The sequence below is a fragment of the Gastrolobium bilobum genome, unplaced genomic scaffold (genome assembly GCF_033153095.1).
Source record: "Gastrolobium bilobum isolate Gb01-03AN ecotype WA unplaced genomic scaffold, APGP_CSIRO_Gbil_v1 utg144260, whole genome shotgun sequence".
Lineage (NCBI taxonomy): Eukaryota > Viridiplantae > Streptophyta > Magnoliopsida > Fabales > Fabaceae > Gastrolobium > Gastrolobium bilobum.
Window position 1 is genome coordinate 33893 of NW_026898081.1, and position 8636 is coordinate 42528.

At 41.7% G+C, this 8636-nt stretch overlaps 1 non-coding gene across 1 annotated transcript; it reads left to right on the top strand.

Annotated features, from left to right (window-relative positions):
* The first annotated feature begins 3221 nt into the window (after nt 1–3221).
* LOC133312748 (small nucleolar RNA R71) lies at nt 3222–3328 on the top strand. The gene has a single exon (XR_009751727.1). It is a non-coding gene; the product is annotated as a small nucleolar RNA R71 (small nucleolar RNA).
* The last annotated feature ends 5308 nt before the right edge of the window (nt 3329–8636 follow it).

The window sequence follows — 8636 nt, forward strand, 5'->3', positions numbered from 1 at the left end:
GATTTGTCAAACTTACCTACCTAAATCAGTTTCCTACAAAACCATGTTGCATATCTATCTCCCTTCATTTAGCTGGCGAAAGAAACCCAATGGCAGGATGGTATTGATGAAAAGCAGCCTAAATTGGTCATACTGCATTCTATATAAAAGACGAGCGTACCCTCACTCAACACCCTTCTTTCTCTTCCTTCCCAAACGCTCTCTGCAAAGTTCCAATCAGCAGTATTTCACTTGAAACAATCGGTACTTTAACGCCACCCCAACTTCATTTTTCAGTTTCCTATAGGTTCCTGGTGGGTCTTCGGGTTAATGGGTTTCTTTCAATTTGCGTTCTTCGATTTTGGGTATGCTCAAGTTAGTAACTTTAAGTCGGTTGAAGGTTACAAAAGCGTTTTTTGTACACATGGTCATACTGTGTAGGAAGGAGATTCGATGGTGGTTTGGGGGATGAATGGCTGGGGTTGGTGGCTCGGTTTGGGCTATGGGGCGATGAAGAGAAGATTAAGATGGTGTGTGGTGGAAAAAAAAGGATGATTATGAAGAGAGGTTGACGGTGGAGCTTGGCTGTGGGTCTGTGTTAAAAAAATGAAATGATGGCTTGTGGAGTGCTGTGGGTTACCGGTTCTTGAACTGGATCGGCGAGTTATGGAAGGAAGAGGACCGGTGGCTCGGTTGAGATGGAGAAGAAAAAGGGCAGTGATGGTTTCTGGATCGATGGCCGGTGGCTGTTGGAGCGGTGATTCTAATAATTAAAAAATAAAATAAAATAAAATAACTAAGTAAATGAATAACTAAAAGCAAGGTTATTTTGGTAAATGTACATTTTTTCCCCATCTATATTTAACCAAAAGCCAAACATAGACTTTACAAAAGTTACCTAATTTCCCCGGTAAAATTTTTCCTAACCAAACAACTATTTTTACTTTTTCCTATCAAACTCAATTCCCAACCATTTCCCTACTGATACATTTCCCTATGATTCATAAAAATTTCTCTTCATCCAAACGCCCCCTTAAGGTGATCAAAGGCTGTTTGAGCAATTGTTGTCCATATAAACGAGTCATGCTTTAATAAGTCAGTTAGTGGAGCAGCTATGGATGCATAGTTGCTAGCAAACTTTCTATAATACCCAGTGAGGCCTAGAAATCCTCTCAACTGTTTAAGATTCTTAGGAATGGGCTAATTCACCATAGCTTTAGCCTTATTCATATCCATACTAACTCCAACTACAGATACCCGATGACCCAAGTATTCTACTTCAGTTTGAGCAAAAAGAACATTTACTCTTTTTAATGAAAAACTGATTATCTCTAAGAGTGGTCAGTACCTTTTGCAAGTGTTCCAAATGTAGCTCCAAAAAAGGGTTGTATATCATAATATCATAGAAGAAAACAACAACAAACTTGCGAAGGTATGGCTGTAATAGAAGATTCATGGTAGATTGGAATGTAGAAGGTGAATTAGTTAACCCAAAAGGCATTACAAGGAACTCATAATGACCTTGGTGGGTTCTGAATGCAGTTTTATGTATGTCACCTAGGTGTACCCTGATTTGGTGGTAGCCAGCCCTTACGTCCAGCTTGGAGAAGATTTGTGATCCCCCAAGTTCATCTATTAAATCATCTGCTGTTGGAATTGAGAATCTGTCACGAATAGTGATACTGTTGAGGGCCCTATAATCAATGCAAAATCTCCATGAACCATCCTTCTTTTTGACCAATAAAACTGGTGAAGAAAAAGGACTGGAGCTATGCTTTATGAATCCTGATTCGATCATTTGCTGGACTTGCTTCTCAATTTCACTCTTTTGGAAGTGAGGATATCGGTAGGGCCTGACATTAACTGCAGGGGCATTAGGCTCTAAATGAATCTCATGGTCTAGCTGTCTGTGTGGTGGCAATTCCCTTGGTTCTTGAAAAAGGATGTCAAACTCTTCTAACAACTTCTGAATTTTTGGATCAAGTATAGGTTTTGGTGTTGTGATAGCCGAGATCTAGCAATGTGAGTTGATATAAAGAAGCAATCTGATCAGTATTTTGGATCTTCTTAAACTGGTTTACTGAAATTGGACCAGAATGTTTATCACCCTGTAGCTTTATTGTCTCTCCTTCACAAGAAAATTCCATGGTTAACTGGCTGTAATCCAGCCTAATTGGCCCCAAAATTTGCAACCACTGGACCCCTAGAACGATGTCTGCCCCTTGAATTGGAAGAATATAAAAATCAACCAGAAAAACTAAATTCCTGGAACGTACTTTATTTGGACTTTTTGGAGAGGAACATCATATGTTCCCTCCTTTTTGGGAGCTATGTGGTTATGGATAACCATTCCAAAACTTTGCTCTTTGTCACAGAGCAAATGTTCTACTGGGTTGCCTCCCAGTCAGCGCTTAGTTTAATGTCTTTAGCAAGACATGGTACTTACCTCTCAAGGGGTTTCAGAAATGGTTGAGGGGACCTCAGTGTCCCCTGGTAGTGATCCTGGTGTTCTGGTTTGAAGGTTGGCAGCAATCTGCCCCAGATGGGACTCAATGTTCCTGACCACTGCATCATTCCTGGTGACATATTCCTTGACATAATTTTCCAGGGTGTTGATGCGTTGGTCATCTCTGTGGAACGAAACGTAGTTGTTTCTTTTTTGTTCAAACGTTCCACTGTTGCTACCTTGCTGATACTGCTGCTGATTGTTGTTGAATGGTCTCTGGTTAATGGGTGGCCTCCATTGGGTGTTGTGGTTCTGATCCTTAATGATAGTTCCTCCATGGCTTGAATGTGTATTTCGTCCTGCTTGTTGATTGTCTCTGGTGAAGTTCCTATTTTCAAAATTCTCTGCATAACACACCAATGCAGTGGATGGACAGTCTGTTGAGTCATGAAGGTCACCACAGGCTGAGCATGGTTCTGGTTCAGCTGTTGTGAGTTGTAAGACTTCCATCCTTGGTGCTTCTTGGTCGGCTTTTAGGTTCTTCACTTCATTCATGAGTGATGCCAGCTGGGCTTCCATGGCAGTTTGTTTATCTAGTTCTAGAATGCCTGGCTTCCTTACTGGGCTCACTCTATCTATTGGCCATTGGAGACATCTTTCAGCAGTCCCTTCTATGATTTCATATCTTGATTCAAGTGTTCCTGTAAAAAAATATCCTCCTGCAGCAAAATCTAAGTGAGACTGAGAAGTATGATCAAGTCCTTTATAGAAAGATTGTAACACTCCCCAACTTTCTACCCCATGGTTTGGACATTTTCTTATGATGTCCTTGTATCTCTCCCGTGCTTCATAGAGATTTTCTCCATGAAACATTCTGAAGTTAGAGATTTCAGCTCTAACATCAGCTTGTCGAGACATTGGGAGAAATCTCTCTATGAACTTGTTAGAGAGTTCTTCCCATGTGTGGATTGATCCAGGGGTGAGAGTTTTCATTTATGTTTTAGCTTTTAAACCCAAGGAGTGAGGGAACAACCTCATTCTCATGCTCTCCCCTGTTACACCCTCGGCTTTAAAATTATCACAAATATCTTGGAATGTTGTGAGGTGTGTGTAAGGATCTTCTGCAGGGAGTCCATTCAAAACCCCTGCTTCCCTAATCATGTGGAACATGATAGGTTTTAGTTCAAAATTTGGTGCTACAGGGGAAGGATTACTCCCTTATCTGGTCTATTCCTGAAAGGAGCAGCCAAAGTTCTGAAGTTCTGTTCAGGGGGAACTTCTTCATTGTTATTATTGTGATCAACCATGTTTTCAGGAAATCTTTCCCTGAGGTTCCTTCTTCTCCTATGGAGTGTGCGTTCTGGCTCAGGATCAAAGAGAAACTCAGGTACTTCAATGGAGTGGTTAGAGTCTGTTTCAAACTCTTCACTCATAAACCAATAGCACAGGGGATATATATGCACAGCAGATTCAGTGATAAAGAAGAAAATATAAAAGTAAAGTCAGATATGCAGTATATGTGTTAGACGACAATTTTAAGAACAACAGTTAGTGTTTTTATCCCCGGCAACGGCGCCAAATACTTGTTGGGTGGTTTGCTGATGGTGGAAAATATTAGTTCTGATATGGGACGTTCCTCTGTTCTTGCAGAACACAGATTCATTCCCTTAGTTCCAACCCAAGTGCGCAAGTGCATGCATCAAGTAATAAAGGGAGTATTAATGCCCAAATTATCGTTCCCACGAGGATAGAGTCCTAACTATTGTCTTACACTGTTTTTATAAAGAATGAAAATGAGAAGAAAAGTTAGTAAATGAACTGTCTGGTCAAACGTTCCCTACTGTCTAGACAACGTTTCTCAAGAACAATAAGTTCAATCTGCTGGCAAACAATTACTTGTTGTGTTATGTATGTGATCCTTCCTGTTTAGAAGAAGGTGAGATAATAATCATTGGAGTTTTATAGATACAAGATTAAATAAAGGAAAGAAAACTTACTAAAACAGTAATAACTATAGCCAAGAGACAACAGGGTGATGGTTTAAACAGTTCAACAGAAGGAACGAATTCACTGCTACACTCTTAAAAAGGTTGTTTCCTCTGCTAGAGACTTAGCACTTTTTGACTTTGTCCCAGTTTCTTGTCTGCCAACTCTGATTCCTCAGCTCATGGACTAGATGGCTCACAAGTTTTCATATTCCTATGTCTCCCTTGACTCCAATAGGTACTTAGTACAAAACCTTAACATGGACGAGTTGGCCCCTTATTCCTAAGGTGACCAGTAGCGTTTTTGCCATGACATCTACCTTCCCCCAATGGCTAAGCTGTCTGAAATCCCTTCCTTATGGAAGTTCCTTTCTCAGTATGTACCCAATTTCCATTGGCGCACAATGAATATAGCTTACTTAGCCAAAGAAGTACAAAAAGCTTTAGTCAAGAGTTTTGAAAACAATTTTTTAAGAGTTTCGCAGTTTTTCCATTACACAGATAGTTCAGCTCATGACTGATAGTTTAAACATAATTATTCTCAACTGAAATCACATAGACCCGAGATTCAGTCAAGAGATAACGATTGGAACGAAGAGAAAAATACTTATATTAATTTAAAAGACAGTTACAAAAAGAAACAGAAAATGGAGAAAGATGGTTTAATGCTCGTGAGGAGTCTTAAGGTTTGATACAGAGCAAAGGGGATGGGTTGTCACTTGACTACAGTTACAACTTAAATAAAACTAAGTTACTGACTACTACTACTACCAGGTGATCATCTTCCTTTTGATACAGAGTGCGAAGCTTGCGTGAATTGCTGAATGGAACAGGATTTGGTGATGATTAGCCGTTGTTTGCAGGCCTTCCCATGTTTTGCTTCTGTTTTCAGCCAATGAAAACTCTTGATTCTCTGCTCTTCACGTTTCCAGCTGCTCAGTTGGTGCACCGCCTTGCTTTTTAGAAGTCTTTAACTTTACGTTACCTGCAAAGTGTACAGAAGCATTAAATGAATGGAGCAGGTGCATTAAATGCGTCTCAGTCTGTTCCCCTTTTAAAATATTTTAAAGGAATACTTTACCAGACGTTCCCCCACTGTGTTTTTGTCACAAATGTGTAAAACAAGTGATTTTCATGCTGAAGTTGCTCATCAGCTGAGGGAACGTGTGATATTTTGCCATCAAAATGGGCTTAGATGGGAACGAATTTACGCTCCATCAAACACCCCAAAACTAAACTGTTGGTTGTCCTCAAACAACTCAGAAATATTGTATTGGGCTGCCCAATTTAAAAGAATAGCATAACAGAAAGGAACTTGAGCCAGCGAGCAACCATGAACTTTTCAGAAAATGAACTACTCTTCATAGTAAACAGTAAGAGGATTCTGTCCCCAGATAAGAGAATGTTGCTGATCTTTTGCCTCACTGTCACTCATGGGTTGGTGTTTGCTCTATCCATTCCTAGATGTGATTCTTCAGAACTTGCCTTTCTGCTGCGTTCCTATGAAGTACAGTTGTCTTCCGTTCCAAAGATTCTTTGAAGGGTAAGTGTATGGAAATGTGGAAGAAGTAGTGGTCTGATTTGTGGGATCAAGGAACGTTTAGCTTTTGTGTCTTTGAACTTGGACTTTTTCTGTTTTTGAGGGAACACTTTTTCTTGAACCTTTTTCCCCCTTTGGAGGAAGGTTTTCTGGTTTTTCTTGAATTCTTTTGAATGGTTGTTCCCCTTTTTCTTTGTTTTTCTTCTGTCCTTTTTTGTTCATTGTTGAGTACGCTCCTTGTTCTTTTTGATTGACCAGATGGTGTATGATGGGGGTGAGGTGAGTGTGTGATTCTGTTTTGATCCTTGACAGCAGAATTCATCTGTCTTCAGCAGTACTTATAGCATTAAGGCAAGCTGAGAAGTTTCATTGTCGTTACACCTCAGGAACGCTCTCAGAAGTAGGCGTTTGGCATTTTTTCGTTCCTTACCAGTTAGAGTTCACACAGATCAGCTTCTTTTAAAAATCTGAGGATTAAATTCCCTGTACTGTTTCTATTTTCAAGTACTCAGAGAGAGAACAAGCATGATTAGTCAGTGACTTTGTGTTTCATGTATGTTAGTTAATCTAAAAGAATTTGGGCAGTCTTAATACTATAACTGAAATGCATGCATATACTAAACAGTTTGATCAAAAAAGTCTTTTTCATTGAAAAAAGATTAATTACAAGGGAACAAAAAGAAACTAAATTAAAAACAGGATTGAAAACAAACTAAGCTAAGATAAATAGGAGGGTTTCTCCTTTTCATTGTGGAGGTCTCCTGTCCCAAGGGTTCCTCTTTGCAGCCTCAGCTTCTTTTGCTTAATCAATCTCCTCCTGTGTCAATGGTCTCCTCCTGAGCAGATCTTGCAATCTGTGGACATCATTTACAGGGAGCCATTTCTCAGCATCCTTCAGTAGATCGCTGATGATTGCGACCAGGGAGTTGATGGTGGATCTCATCATGGTTCTGCCAGTGCGAAAATGGATGACTTGTTTTTCAACATCCAGCAGTCTCATTTCTAACTCATGAATCCTCCTCTCCAGGTACGTTCCAAAGGCCCTGATGGCTTTTTTGGTTTCCTTACTTTCTTCAGCTTGTTTGGAGACGAGCCTGTTGAGTAAGAGTCTTGCTGTGTGGTTGTGCAGAGAGTTGGAAAGGATTAGGGAGTTAGATGCCTTAGCAATTTCTCCTTGGACTGTGGATTTATAGGATGCAACACTGGCTTCCTTGATGGCTGTTTTTATGGTGCTGAGCTTTTGTTCTCTCTCCTCCTTCTGCTGTTCCTGAAAGGTGTTGAAGGCAGAGGAGAGCTGTGCCAGTCTGTCCCTTAGAGCTTGCAGCTCTGCATTGGTGCTTGTCATGTCAAGTTGGGGGACGGATTTCTTTGCTGGCAGCCGTTTTTCTAACTTCTCTCCCAGCATTTCAAAGATTTCAACAATCCTAATTTGTGATTTTCTTCTGGCTGCGATGGGGATTGCTGCAGTAGGGGAGGAAGTAGGTTGCTTCTTCTGCTGGTTATTACCAGTAGCAGAAGGTATGACAGGTGTTGTGCTGGGTTCATCCACTGGTGGTCTGGATGATGAGGGCATGGTCACAGCTTGTTCCTCCATCAGTGGAGGAATTGCCATCCCTTCTTCTTCTGCCAAAGCTCTGGCAAGAGCTTCGTCCCCAGATGTATCGAGACGGATGACAGGAAATGACAGAGGGCCCCCCCAGATTGATCTGCCTGGGGCCTGTTGTCTTTGCTTTCTTCTTAGGGGTTCTATGAGAATCCACTTTCCTTTGTCATTTTTCTTCTGTGGCTGAGCCTCTTGCTCAGCCACTGATGTCTCTGCAGTAGATGCTGCTTCTTTGACTTTCTGCCCCTCTCCTTGTTGTTGCCTAGGAGAGGGTTGTGGGGTGATTTGTTGTAGTGGAGAGTGAGCAGGTGGTGGGGATGGAATGTCAAAAAATGTAGAGTCTGAGCTGCTTGGGGACGTCTCCTTTGCAGCTGGTTTTGGTGCTGACATTCTTCCAGCCTTCAGCCTTTGGCACTTCAGCCTTTTTGCCAAAGGCTCATTGTCTTCACTCTCCTGGTCAGAGAGGGTGATAGGCTTTGCAGAGGATGCTCCCTCTGGCCTATTGCTGTTGAGAACCCTCTTTATCCTCTGACTTGAACGTTCCCCCTTTCTTGGGGGAGGTTTGGCAGGAGATTTCTTCTTGCCCTGCTTGCCATTAGTAGCAACAGGGGCATCCTTCTTCACCTTGGTAGGAGGAGGGATGGTTCTTCTGGCCGGAACGTGGCCAGAGGAAAAGGATTTTGTAGGAGTGGTCTTGGTGGTCTTCTTCAGTGAGGCCACAGATGTTTCCTCCTCACTATCTCTGGTGGGGGAACGTCTGAGATTGGCAGGAATAGGTTGGGTGGTGTCAATCTAGGTGCTTTTAAGACCGTTCCTGGTCTTAGCATCAATGATAGATACCACCTTCATGGTGTCATCTGGGTGTTCCTCTACACCAGCTCTCCTGCAGAGTTTGGTGATGAGGCAGGGGAGGAAGACCTTAGTCTTCCTTATGTCCCTCTGCAAGCTGTTGTAGATGAGGGTTACTGCATCAAAACGAATGTGCTTGATGATGCAGTAAATTTGAACTTGAAGTCCCAGCTAGCAGAGGCTTCATGAGAGGTGGGCGTGATGTTGGAGTTGGTAAACAGTGCCCAGAACCTG